Source organism: Callorhinus ursinus, unplaced genomic scaffold (assembly GCF_003265705.2).
Source record: "Callorhinus ursinus isolate GAN/ISIS: 27379988/994484 unplaced genomic scaffold, GSC_fseal_2.0 scaffold1, whole genome shotgun sequence".
In the NCBI taxonomy this organism is placed as follows: Eukaryota; Metazoa; Chordata; class Mammalia; order Carnivora; family Otariidae; genus Callorhinus; species Callorhinus ursinus.
The window spans coordinates 88,427,367-88,442,394 of record NW_027397063.1 but is presented as its reverse complement, the minus strand read 5'-3'; the positions used below and the strand labels follow the sequence as shown (position 1 = coordinate 88,442,394).

The 15,028-nt window shown below is 33.6% G+C and overlaps 1 long non-coding RNA gene across 1 annotated transcript in view; it reads right to left on the bottom strand.

Annotated features, from left to right (window-relative positions):
- Positions 1 to 2,042: 2,042 nt before the first annotated feature.
- Positions 2,043 to 15,028, bottom strand: part of LOC141370230 (uncharacterized) — a 91,725-nt gene continuing 78,739 nt past the window's right edge. The window contains exons 2-3 of the long non-coding RNA XR_012374119.1: positions 4,722 to 4,868; positions 2,043 to 2,515 (exon numbers count right to left, since the gene is read on the bottom strand). This is a non-coding gene — a long non-coding RNA (uncharacterized lncRNA). The remainder of the gene's footprint in view (positions 2,516 to 4,721; positions 4,869 to 15,028) is intronic.

The following is a 15,028-nucleotide window of genomic DNA, read 5'->3' as shown; positions in this document are numbered from 1 at the left end:
CTCCTTGTTTCCACTTTTAATTCCCAGCCATTCCACAAACATATACCCGAAGCAGTCAAAGTTCTGTTTGAAATACTCCCCTTGCTTAAAATATCCAATGGCTACCCATAACATCAGATAATGCTAAAGTTATTACCATGCCCTACAATGGTATTATCTAACTAAACCTACCTCAGGAAAGTTTTAAGATATGTTCTTTCTATCTGGACGTTTCTTCCCTGAGATCTTCTCATGCCTGGTTTTTCCTCATCATTCTGGAATCAGGCCTTTTCTCAAAGAGGACTTCCTTTTGCCCTAATCTCCATCTTATGCTATGACTTTCTATCCTATTATCTTGTTTTATTCTTATTTTCATAATACTTTTCTGAATCTGATGTGATCTTAGCTTTCTGTATAATTATCATCTGCTCTCTCTAATTTATCATTCATGGTACTTAGGACATTAATGAGCATATTACTTCAGCTCATTGGTTAGCTATCTACTATTTACCATTCACTTACCTAGTGCCATGAATTTAAATTTCACGAGGATGGAAAAGAAGGTTTTTTTTATCTTCATATATGCAAAATAGAACCCCTGATACATTCTCTTCCTTTCTATTCCTCACACATACTTAGTGCTTCAATAAAAGTGTCTGGCACAGAGGTGTCCCATTTGGGAAAAAAAAAATCATTGAACAAATGATTAAATGAATGACAACTCTCAGCATATAGGTTTTACTATTGTACAGGTGAATCATTTGAGGGTTAGTCAAAGGATCATTTGAGACTTTAGTCATTGAGGCAATCATTAATTTTATTTAATTTTTCTTAACTCTAATATCCTACACACATATCAAAACAGTAAGAAAAGTCATTATAAATGTCAGCTGCACATATCATATTTCCATGTTCCCTGTTGATTCTCATATTTATGAAATTATACATTTATATAGTTGTGATCATAGTCATTAAAAGGAAAATACATAGCTTTGCATTATTTTATAATTTAAAATATATTAATCTAAGAATAATTTAGTTTTATGTTTCCAATACAAATAGATGTACAATATTAAATAGTTGTACCAGAAGATTATCTACTATTGGTAGATATTTTGGTTATTAGTAATATTCAATACATTGAGTGAAACTTAAGTATACATCTTCCTTCTTTAAGCTTTTATAGTCTGCCTTATTTCCTAATATTAGATTCTAAAATTGCATTAATCAATGAAAGATTATAAACATTTTAATGACTTAGTACTTTATGACTCTTAATATTACAGCAGGTATAGAAAACACCACAAAATTTATTGCATCCCTAGGACAATATCTGGCACATGGTAAACATATAATGAATGTATAAGTAATCTATTAAAGAGTGAATGCTATCTAAATTGTTTTATGTAAACACATGCTAATGAATATTTCATATCAATATCAATTGATATTTTAGATTTTTCAAAGCAAAAGGTATCTGATTGATTTTGTTGTATTTGGTCAAATATTTTTCAATATTGAACATCTGATTCAGCACTGTTTTTATGCATGGACAAATGAGGCCCTGTCCTGAAATCTACATTTTTGTGGTTATCATTGTCTTGCAGTGCCCCGTCAAATTTTTCTAGTTCATTTCCAGTGTCTAGGACTGAAAAAGGCCAGCAGTGCCACCCCTGCAGGGCAGTTTAAGACCAAACTTGGTCCCACATGGATCCTAGTGGCCAAGAATTGCCTATTAAATTTTTCTAAATCACTTCCTCTGCCCAGTACTGGTTGTAGTGTAAAGTCATCTGGGCAGGTTACCCAAGAACTGGAATTGGCATGGCCCTGTCCCAATTTATCTCCCTTGGGACACTTTTCTGACCATGCATTAGGTTGACCAGATACCCTGAAGATCTCTGGTAATCATAACTATTGGGTTGTCCTAAACTTGGTCTGGCCCAATTTCTAGGTGAGTGAGCTGGTAAGCAGATAGCCTCCAGCAGGCAGACTGGTATTGCTTTTCCAGGACTATGTGAGTTTGGGTCACCAGAATGGTGCAAACAATGTGATTTGGGGTGGTTTTCATTCACATCATTCACAGGGTAAGTTCGGAGCTCTGAGTTACCAATGGTTCAGCACCGTATATTACTCTTAAGCTGTGTCTGAGCTCATCATTGATACTTGCTCATCCTAATAGAAAACAGTGTTGCCACACCCAGGCTACAGCACCCAGGGATGGTGAAGGTGGTACCAAGTATCCTTTCTCTTGCGTGTCCTTGCAACTGCAGTCAGAGAAGTCACTCCACTACTTTTGTTTCCTCCACGTGATGTGGCAGCAATCCTTGTGGTCATGATTACTTCCTCTGAGGGCTTTTAGGACAGTTGCTCTGTGAGTCCAGTAGGTCCTTCTGATCAATGTCTTCTCTTGCTTCAGTAGAATGGTGACACATGAATCCATATCAAAAGCCGTGCTGGAAGAGAGACACTCTTCGCCCAAGTGGGGCCACTCTTCACACTCAATTGTGTGCACTTCACTATCTTCCCACTGGTGATACTGTATAAAAGGCAGGTGAATACTGAGAGATTATATTCTAGGAATGAAATATTTAGCTCTAAAGTGTTCAAAAAAAAGATACAGTTTATGCTATAAAGTCCTAAATGGTACATTTAACATGACCAGAAAATGAAGTATTGTTCACATCATCCTGCAGATGCTGAGTAAGTTGCATTTAGTGTCATCATCACGAAGTAGTTGTAACTGTGAAGAGAGTAATTGGAGGCCAATATTCACAGGTGATACCAAGAATAAGTCAGTATCAAGAATAATGAAGCTTTAAATAAATGGTATTAGGAAACTTCAGAGGCAAGAAGCTCTATATTGTTTCTATACAAGCAGGGTCCAAAGAGCCATGACATTATGAGAATAACAGCATTGATACCTTTTTTTTCCCACAGTGGAAAATATGGAATTAGTTAGGAATGGCACATTTGATGGTACCTGAAGAAAGAACCAGTTCATGGACTGGCAGAGAAAGAAATTGTGTCTGACTGCACAATAAATAGTATGCAAGTAGTTCTTCCCTACCATTTATTCTACCCATATAAAAAAAATCACTATGCCCAAGATGTAACCATGAATTTAAAACAAATTTTTAAATCAAATTGTTTATATAGACAGTGGCCTGAAAAAAATTTTGCCTGAGGTTTCACATACCTGGATAGGGCATCTGTTCCTATTACTTCTAATACTTTCAATTTTTCTAGTTATTTTATTTCACTGTTAACATTCTTCCATTGAGAACACATAAACCAATGACATACTTTGTCAATTTGAAGAAAACTATAGGCAACATGAATCTGAGTTAAAGTCAAGTGTTATACTTAATGGAATTTGACTCAATAGTATTATATCCATATTGATTACATCCTAAATAACTACATGCTGAAATGAAGAATTTCTTTTCATTATTTTTCTTACTATTGGAAAATAGGAAGCCATCTAACTATCTAAATAGCTAGGTGAAGGAAATCATTGTACAACCAATTCTGGACAATTATTTGCCAGGTAGCTATTAGGTCAGGATAGCAACATAGAAGATGTTTATGGAATAAATTTTAAAGACAATATCACTCTAAAATATATCAAACTTGTTAAAAAACATATAAAATTTGAATCTATTGCTTTAATCATGAACAAATTTACCATGAAATCATGAAAAATTACCCAGCTTAAATATATATTACTATGAATTTTGAAGTTTTTTTATGCCCTTATCATACCTCTTATCCTCTCCCAAGAAATATATGTTCTCTTAAACCTAATATTAATATTTCTTTTTATATATTTGTATTTCTAAGCAAAATCCTTATGTTCTGATCATATATTCTTCAATAATGTGTACTTTCTGTTTGCCTGGTTTTGTCATTTTTATATGGTACTCTTCTGTGACTTTTTCTTTCTCAACAACATATTTGGTTTAGTTGTTCATCTGTGTGGATATTTGTAGTTACGCTTTATTTTAATTTTGTATAGTATTCCTTAGTACAAGTACAGAAAATATGTTTATTCATTTAGCCATCAAAGGACATGTAAGTTGTCTCCAGGCTCTGTTATTACAACTAATGCTGCTGTAAACATTATTGTACATGTCTCTTAGTGCATACAAGTGAGAATATCTCCTTGATTATGTACCTGAAAGTGAAATGCTAAATTGTAAGATATGCATTTCTTTAACTCTGCTTGATTATACCAAATTGTTTGCAAAATGTTGTGTCAAACAGTACACCTACCAGCAATGACTGATAGTTCTCATTTTTTTCACTTTTTTACCACTTGATATTGTCAGCATTTTAAATTTTTGCTTATTCTGATGGCTATCTAATGTATGATTATAAATGATACTAATAATTTCTCTAAACATAATGACTCTTGTGTTTTCACTCCTCAAAAAATAATCACTATTTAATATAGCTGGAGTTTCCCCTTTTTGATAAGTGGTTACTTAAAAATTTCTTCCTAGTCTCTGGTCTTTTTTTCCCTTTATATGGAATATAATACAGCTAGATTTTAAAATCTTTATCTATGATTTGAGTATGAAATGGTATCTCATTGAACTTTTAAATTGCATTTCCATGCCTACTAAGGAGAACAGTTGCTCTTACCTGTTTTCTTTTGGGTGGTTTGTTCTTTTCCTCATTATTCTATAAAATTTTATTAGGGGATTAGTGTTGTTACAAAGTTTTAGCTTTTCTCCATTTACCTTATGCAGTCTTTTTCGGAGAAGAATTTTGTCATTGAATCCATTAATCTTTTTATTTGAAGTTTGAGCATGTTTTATCTTGAGGACATTAAAATATTTTTCTTTGGCCTTTCACTTTTAGGTCTTTAATCCAAAGGGCAAATAATTCTGTGAAGGATGGAAAGGAGTTGTTCCATTTCATTTTTTTTCATATGAATATACAATATGGTAAGCAACATTTATTGAAAAGATATCTTTTCCAAACTGATATGAAAAATTATCAAGTACAAACTAAATGTATATCTGCTGGGATGGATATTTGCTAGTATTGGTCTATTTTTCTATTTTTCCACCAATACCTCATCATTAGAATTTTATAATAAGCTTTGATAATTGGTAAAGTGAACTGGTGAAGTGAGTACTTTTCTTTAGAATTAACTTATCAATTTCCACAAAATATTAGGAATTTGCTTATATAAAAGCATCAACTGAGAATTTACATTTATACATATCAATCCTCTATAGTTATCTTCATATCATTCAACACAGTTTATTATTTTCTCCATGAATATTTTCATGGAAGGAATGACAAGAATCTTCCCTGATTTTTCAAAAAAAAAAAACTTTGAAAACAAAAATAATGAAATGACATCTTGGATTCAACGAAAGTAAGTAGAATGTCAACATAAGTTCATATGTCTAGAGGTTAATAGCTTTCAAAGAGGTGTTAATATTTCTAGAGGTTAATTTAGTATTAACCTCTAGAAAAAAAAGGAGTTTACCCCTTTTGATAAGTGATTGCTTAAAAATTTCATGGCTAGAGGTTAATACCTTTCAAAGGAGGTGTAAGAAACATACTTTCAGACAAATAGAAATTGATATAATTAATCACCACCAGTCTACAGTATTTCATCTTTAGTTTTGAATCTTTACCATTTAAAAACACTGGTGATTTTTGGGCGCCTGGGTGGCTCAGTTGGTTAAGCGACTGCCTTCGGCTCAGGTCATGATCCTGGAGTCCCGGGATCGAGTCCCACATCGGGCTTCCTGCTCAGCGGGGAGTCTGCTTCTCCCTCTGACCCTGTTCCCTCTTGTGCTTTCTATCTCTCATTCTCTCTCTCTCTCAAATAAATAAATAAAATCTTTAAAAAATAAAAAAAATAAAAACACTGGTGATTTTTTTTTTCTGGCAAAAAGAAAATGATCCTAAATGGAAACAAAATGCAGACAGAAATGAGGAATTCCAGTTAAATGTATGGTAAACATAAATATTTACAGAATAAAAAAATAAATAAATATCTTGAGAAGTTGAAAATATATGTACAGACATAATATATGGCAAATATAGCACAAAATGCGAGAGAGGTCTAAATGGTGTAAAGTTACTTCATTGTTCAGAAAGTGAAAATGTTTAAAGGTGGTTGGTCTATGAAAAGTCAAAGACATAACATGCAGTCTGTCATGTAGCTACTAGAAGGAAAAAAATAGATGTTACTAATCGTCTAATAGTGGGGAAAAAATGGAATAACAACAATCATTTAGATAACAAAGATCAATCTATGTAAGATGTGAAAAGAACAATAATGCAAGCTGAAGTAAAGAAATGAGTAGAACAGAAGCCAAGCTATGTGGAAAGCCATCCTTCGGTACAGAAAATTAAAAAAAATCAGAAGTTGCCTCTTTGAAAGATTAATCAAGTTGTTAAATCTCTAATAAAACCAATCAAGGAAATAAAGGAAAAACCACTAAAAGATATGACAATAGATCCTGCAGATATTAGAAAAAATAATTATAAAATATTATCTAAATCTTTACAATGAATTTGACACTTTAAATGAAGTATTGAATTCTAAGAAAAATGCATTTTACCAGAAATGGACATACATATAGTCAACTCATCTTTGACAGTGGAGCAAGGGCAACACAATTGAAAAAAGATGGTCTTTTCAACAAATAGTCCTGGATACACTGGACATCCACAAGCAAAAAAAATAAATCTATCTAGACACAGATCTTAAACTTTTCACAAAAATTAACTTAAAATGGATCTTGGATATAGATGTAAAATGTACAACTATAAAACTCTTAGAAGATAAGATAGAATAAAATCTAGATGACATTGGGTATGGATGGCTTTTTAGGTACAACGTCAAGGTACCATTCATGAAAGAAAGAACTGATAAGCTGAATTCTGTGAAAGATATTGTCAAGAAAATGAGAAGACAAGCCATATGCGGGGAGAATATATTTGCAAAAGACACACCTGATAAAGAATTGTTACCCAAAATACACAAATAACTTTTGAGATTCAACAATTAAAAAAGAACTTGATAAAAAATGGGCAAACAACCTGAACAGACATCTCCCCAAAAAAGACATATAGATAGTAAATAAGCATATGGAAAGATCCTGCATATCATGTGGCATTAGGGAAATGCAAAGTAAAACAGCAAAGAGATACCACTACATATATCTTAGAATAGTCAAAATCCAGAACACTGACAACACCAAATGCTGGAAAGGATATGGATTAACAGAAACTCATTCATGGCTGGTAACGATGCAAATGATATAGCCACTTTGGAAAGCAGTTTGGCAGTTTCAAACAAAATTAAATGTATTCTTCCCATACAATCCAGCACTCATACTCCTTGATATTCATCCAAATAAGTTGAAAAATTATGTCTACACAAACACCTGCACAGGGATGTTTATAGCAGCTTTATTCATAATTGCCAAAACTTGGAAGCATCTAAAATGTCCTTCAGGAACTGAATGGATGGAAAAACTGTGCTATATCCAGACGATGGAATATTATTCAGCAATGAAAGAAATGAGCTATCAAGCCATGAAAGGACATAGAAGTCCTTAAATACATATCACTAAGTTAAGGAAGCCAGCCTGAGAAGTCCACATACCATATGATTCCAACTATGTAACATTCTGGAAAGGACAAAACTATGGAGGCAACAAAAGGATCATTGGTTGCCCAATCAGCTATACATTTTAAAATAATTTATAAACTAAAAATGATAAGTAGTCTGTACAGAGGGTTTTCTGGTCATCAATTTGTTTATATTGTAAGAATAATTCGCATTTTCACTAAGCCTGTAGCAAACGATTCCACCCTTCGTCATCTTCTCTCCTATATGCACTCTCATCTAGGGCTAGATGTATAAATTCTGTTTCTGTCAAGTTCTTATTTCCTATTTCAAGCTCCACATTTAAAAATCCCATTACATGGGGGCGCCTGGGTGGCTCAGTCAGCTAAGAGTATGACTTTTGATTTTGGGTCAGGTCACGGTCTCAGGGCCATTAAATCAAGCCCTGCATTGGGCTCTATGCTGGGCTTGGAGCCTGCTTAAGATTCTCTTTCTCCCTCCTGCCTCCACTTTCTCTTAAAAGAAAAAGTTCAAAAATCCCATTGCATGGGGCAGCTGGGTGGCTCAGTTGGTTAGGCATCTGCCTTCAGCTCAGGACATGATTCTGGGGTCCTGGGATCGAGCCCCACATGGGGATCCCTGTTCAGCAAGGAGCTTGCTTCTCCATCTCCCTCTACTTCTCCCTCAGCTTGTGCTCTCTTGTTCTCTCTGCCAAATAAATAAACAAAATCTTTAAAAAAATCCCATTGCATGGCCAATATGAATTTTATAGGCTTATGTATTTTATAGGTTTTAAAAATCAGTATGTCTTAGAATTTTTTATTTTCCTCCCAGTAACCTGACCAACCACAAATTTCACAAAATGATTAACAGCACCTCTCACCCCTCTATTTTTCACATCAAAATTTTAAAAATTGCCCTTTATACTTCTTACTTTACACCCCCCGTCTAATCCATTAACAAGTTTGGTACACTCTACCTTCAAAACATTAAAATTCCTACCAATTTATGCAACTTATAGTGTGAGCAATTGTCCATCTATCAATCCTCATCTCTCACTTTCTTCTTCATCAATTTTAAAAGTATGGGCAGAGTTAACAGGAACCACTGAGGCATACTGAAATATGCAGAGGCTAAAAAATGCTGGAATCAGCTATCAACCTAGACCTAAAGGGGATAAAGTATTTATGAAAACTGTCTGACGAGAGCTGGAGCACTGGGAGAAGGCTGCTGGAAAGAGCAGAGATTCTTTTTAGAGGAACATAATTACCTCACTGTCAACCTGTGGCATGGCACAGTGAACAAGAACAATAAATACTCCACCAACATTCTCCACCAATTTGCTGATTTCCAGGAAGTATTTCTCATTTTAGGAACCATAAAGGAGCTGAAAAGGCAAAGGAACTTATTTTAATAGCCACCTAAGGCACAGAGAAGGGTGGAAGGTAGATTTGCAAAGACAACACAAAATAACCAGCCAGGGTGATAGACACTGGGGAGGGTATGTGCTATGGTGAGTGCTGTGAATTGTGCAAGACTGTTGAATCACAGATCTATACTTCTGAAACAAATAATGCAATATATGTTAAGGAAAAAAAAAAGAAGACAGCTGGAAGGGAAGAATGAAGGGGGAGTAAGTCGGAGGGGGAAACAAACCATGAGAGACGATGGACTCTGAAAAACAAACTGAGGGTTCTAGAGGGGAGGGGGGTGGGGGGATGGGTTAGCCTGGTGATGGGTATTAAAGAGGGCACATTCTGCATGGAGCACTGGGTGTTATGCACAAACAATGAATCATGGAACACTACATCAAAAACTAATGATGTAATGTATGGTGATTAACATAACAATAAAAATTTAAAAAAATAACCAGCCAATATACCTAATTTTGTATTACACCCTTACGTGAATTATAGAACAGACAGTTTTTTCATTCAGCAGTTATGTATTAAATGCCAACAATATCCCTGGCACTCTTGCATCCTGGAGACATAGTGGCAAACACAACACACTACACACCTTCCCTCATTGAAATTACACTCTGTTGAAGGTAAAATCACTGAACAAACTAACAAATAAAGAAATAATATCATGTTAGGCAATATTTAGTGACATGAAAGAGGTGTTGAAATTCAAGATGGTATTTGAAGGAAATGTGGCAAGAAAGTCAGACTTTGAAAACTGGAGCAAGAAACATTTTAGGCAGAGGAAATAGCAAGAACTAAAACCTCCTGAGGTTTTGTAGAACAGTTGAGTAAATATTATTTTTATATTATATTGAACTATTCTTTCACAGCTATTATTTTATAAAATTTTCTCATTAGTAAAAGATTTATTACACCTAATCCATAAAATGTGAGAATGATGTTTAGCATGGTATCTGTCCTACAGTAAGAGTTCAATAAATAGTAGAGAGTTCTCTATCATTTATTATTTTCTTCATTATTATAATTATTATTATATTTTAAGGTCAAGGCTATTTTCACTGATATACAATTGTCTCTTAAAAGATTTAGACAGGAAGAAAAGAAAGAGAACAGTAGTATTAATTACTCAGAATAAATCTGTACCTGTAGCTGAAGGCATATTATAAAAAGTATTTCCCTTGCAATTAAATTGAGTGGTTTTCATAAAGGTAAGCCAGGCCACATATATTTAATGAAATGATATACCAGAATTATTCAGTAGTAGCTCTGTTACCAAACACAAACAATCAAAAAATCAATTTCAGGTGTAATCAGGCATTCACATTAATTAGTGATATTTTAAACTATTACCAATATTCTTTGACTGCAAAGTCCAAAATTATCTTTGCTACTAAAAAATTACACTTCTGTATCATGAGACCACAAAGAAGCCTGTGATAACCACTGAAACATGTATTACTGAAAAGCAGTTATTCTTAGTATTTTCCCCCAAATGCACCTATATCCTTCTCTTGACCCTTTTCATTGTTTTGCTTTTATCTTGATGTCCCAACATCATTTTTTCATCTCTATCATTATCTAACTCACTCACTCACTCATTCACTCACTCTCACAGTACTTTTCTAAATTACTTAGATTAGTACTATTAATGGTTATAGATTATATACAAGCTAAATTTATACAAGAGTACCTACTGTATATATGTGGATATGAATTACATGTGGTTTCATGCCTCAATTAGTTTATGATTCAATCAGATTTCTTAAATCTTTTTCCTGATGGTCAAATGATCATTCCTTCTATTTTGTGACATTTCACTTTGGAAAGAACCCTCTGAGTTTGTAAGAAATGAATACAGTGAAATAACATGGACTGGTAAAAAAAAATAAATTAAAAAATATTAAGAAGAAGGAGGAGGAGGAAGAGGGGCAAGAAGAAGAGGAAGAGGCGGAGGCAGAGGAGGAAGAAGAACGAGAAATAACATGAACATCAACAATAACTACTAAGGTCCTTTTACTCTTTTACTGCCCACTAAGCACTCCATAGTTATCATCTACCCATAATTTAACACTTACGGTAACATAAGAGATAGATACCTTTATTCCACCTTTACAGATAAAAGTACTGAGGACTTGGAGTCAATGGTGCCTTGACTGAATCAGTGCTACAAAGCAGAAAAGTTTAGATGTGTATCTGTGATCCATCTGGACCCAGAGCCGAGGCACCTACACTGAGGTGCACTGTGTAAAATTGTATTCTTAACTGAAGAGCAGAAATGCTTGCACATGCACAAATTCCTCCAAGAGTTCTAGGAATGTTTTATCTTTGTTTTGATTTCTGAAGTATTAATTTCTTAAGTGTACTTTAGTGGTGTAATGGATTCAATCTGCAATGTTAATTATAGAGAGAAGTCTCCAGAGTAATTACTCCATAATTCTCACTCTTAGTGAAATAAAAATAACATTATTGTCCTAGGTTAATGTCTAATTCCAAACATCTATAGAGTTAATATATCAACACTTTTATGCTTAACTTTTTAAAATAAGCTAAAGTATAAACTGCTGCTATTTCTCGACTGGAAAACATGATAAAACTATCTTACGATTAATCACTTGCACAGATTATATTTAAAATCTTCTTTCATTGATCTTTATGACTTTTTCCCAATTAAATTATAGATTTTATGTACACTGGCTTTGCAGTTAGACTTCATATTTTCAGAAAGAAGCTTGTAAACACTATTATGTATTTATGATTTCTGAGTTTGCTCAAATTGTATATATTATTTTTTATATTTGTGTATTTTCTAGTGCTTTTCAAATATTTCTAATTATTTGGGAGATGAAGAATAAGCCTTTAAACAATGACAAGTTGCTATTTATTTTGAGAATCTGTTAAAAGTTAAAAGATGTGTCTTTTGGAGTGCACAGAAGAAAGAACATTGAGAAAAGAAAAGAGCAGCAATTAAGAGACAAATCTAAAGCACGGCTTTGTTCTTGATGATAGCTAAATAGGCTACATTTTACTAAATATGAGATTATGCTAATTCTCTATGCAGAAGAAATTAATGGGTCAAATATGGCAAACATGATTTGGTGACAAAATAAGGAGCTATCACATGTAATAACTTCTGAACTTTTGATTATTTTGTGTTTATTACAGAGTAAAAATACTCTTCCTACAATTTTTATGAGAATAGCTGTTCAAGATTTCACTATCCAACCAGACTTTTTTCCAACTTCTCTCCAATCTTGTGGAATGAAATTGATTCCAACAAGGAATTTCATAGTTTACCCAATGACTAATATTCTTAGTCTCTGTCATCTGCTTCCCAACTTAAATACAATTATAGCTATCCAGTTAAATATATATATATTCTAACATTGTTCTGGAACTGGTTGTATAGTTGTAAAGTAGCCTTAGGCACAGCTTTATCTAAATTAAACCAAGCGGGGCACCTGGGTGGCTCAGTCATTAAGTGTCTGCCTTCAGCTCAGGTCATGGTCCCAGGGTCCTGGGATCGAGCCCCACATCAGGCTCCCTGCTTGACGGGAAGCCGGCTTCTCCCTCTCCCACTCCCCCTGTTTGTGTTCCCTCTGTCGCTGTATCTTTCTCTGTCAAATAAATAAAAATAAAATCTTTAAAAAAATAAAAATAAATTATTTAAACGAAGCTATTCAAAAGTTCAAGCCAGAAGTATGGGTACATTTGGATATTTATGTGAGTGACATTTCCCCTACCCATAAAGCTAACAAAACTGTCAAGAAAAACTACTGGTGTCCCAAAACACTGTAATCCCAGGAATAGAGCATACTATGAGGCCAGTAAAACTCCAGAAGATGCATCTTTCCCACCCTTGTTGGCTATCACTGGCTTGTACAATCATGGGTGCAGACAATTTTTTATTACCCAGTAACCACCAGCCTCTTATGAACCCTACCCCTGCACAAGCATTATATCTGATTTGCTCTCAGCACCTATTACCTACATCCATTTAGATATTTCCTAGCTATTTCAGAAAAACTACGAAGAGATGATAGGAGATGATATTTCATCCTGACACTGCAATGCTCAAAATCAACCTTAAATAAGTTGCAGTAGACCCACCCAGAAAGAATGCTAGTAAGAATACATGCTCTAAAAGTAATCTTTATATACTATATCAGTTCAGAGATTCAAAAAACAGATTGAGGTAGTAGAAGAGATGACATAAAGATCTTCTCAACAATGAAAAATAAATGAGAATCTGTGCAAAATGATCTGCCATACCGAATAATTATGAAAAAGAGATTTGCCCAAATCTTAGCTAACAGGTATCAAGGATGAAGGTAGCATTCCTGGGTGGCTCAGTCGGTTAAGCATCTGCCTTCAGCCTAGGTCATGATCTCAAGGTCCTGGGATCAAGTCCCACATTGGGCTCTCTGCTCAGTGGGGAGTCTGCTTCTCCCTCTCCCCCTCACCCCACTTGTACTCACTCTCTCTCTCAAATAAATAAATAAAAATCTGTAAAAAAAAAAAAAAGGGATGAAGGCAATTCCCCTCGATGCAAAACTTTGTCTATTTACCTTCAGGTTGACAGTATTTTTTTTTTTTTTTTCTGCTTCTTAGGTCAAATTCATGAGATAGAATTTGAGTGAACTTGGAAGGGGAGATTCTTCACCATTCTAGCCTCTAGATGAGAATGTAGTCCAGCTGACACGCCATCAGACTCTGGCCAGAAGACATACCTAAGCCATGCTCTGAATCCTGATCAAAGAACTGTGAGATAATAAATGTGTGCATTTTAAGCTGACACAGTTATGGTAATCTGTTTTGCAATAATAGTTAATCCAAGAGCATTTTTAAGAAAATAATATGGAATTAAAAATAAAGAATTAGATTAAAATGATTTATTACAATTTAGAATTAGAAAAAATATAACAAATTAATTTAAAAATGTTTACAAATACCTCATTATTCAGAAAAATAACAATTATTTTTTAATTAATTAGTGGCACAGCTATTGAAATTCTTTCCTCTACATGACTAGCTATAGAGAACAAACTGGTGGTTCCCAGAAGGAAGATAGATGGGGGAATGAGTGAGGCAGGCGAAGGGGATTAAGAGTACACTCACCATGATCGGCACTGAGTAATGTACAGAATCAAATCACTACATTTTACACCTAAAACTAATATAACAATGTACATTAATTATACTGGAATTAAAAAAAACAAACATAAAACCACCTCTTCCCTCTACATTTTGACCATAATTTCTGATGACCATTTCATGTTTGATAATATTAATTTTTTACACACAGAGAAGAAAGATAATATAAACTTCTGTTATGCTTGATCAAATTTTTTTATATCATTGCTAATGTAAAATGTTCATGTTGGCTTAATAACTTGTTATAGGTGATGTTCTGTAAAGTTTTAAGATCAAATTTGAAGTGCAATTAGTTTATTTCATATATCTGTTAGATTTTACAGTGTCTCAAGTTTACTGGTACAGTGAATAATATGAAGTACTCTGAGTAGACAATAATCATCAACCAATTTGTTGTTGACATCCTGACTGCCTTGGCTTCTTACTATATATTTTATGCTATCTGTGTTGATGTATTTTGTGTCAAATTAACAAGAAATATATTTGTTTGTAGTCTTCATATAGGTTATTCCTTTTCATTAATAAAATTTTTAAAACAATCATCTATTCAAAATGTTCCTGTTTTAATTAATTTTTCAAAAATTATATTTTTAATGTTCTATTCAGTGCATTTGTTTTTAATGAGTTTTCTCTTCAAAATTTCTTCCTTTTTATGAATTTCTGATTTGTTTTTTCTTTTTCTTTGTTATCAGCTTTGCAATAACAAAATATTTTTATTAATATTTCTTTGCCACCTTGTTTTATATCAATTATATAGCTGGATTTCTTTCATTTATCAAATAAACTTAAATATAAGAAAATATAAGACCTTCATATGTACCCAAACAAGGATTCTGTAATTTCTTACTTGTTTTATTGACTCCAGGGT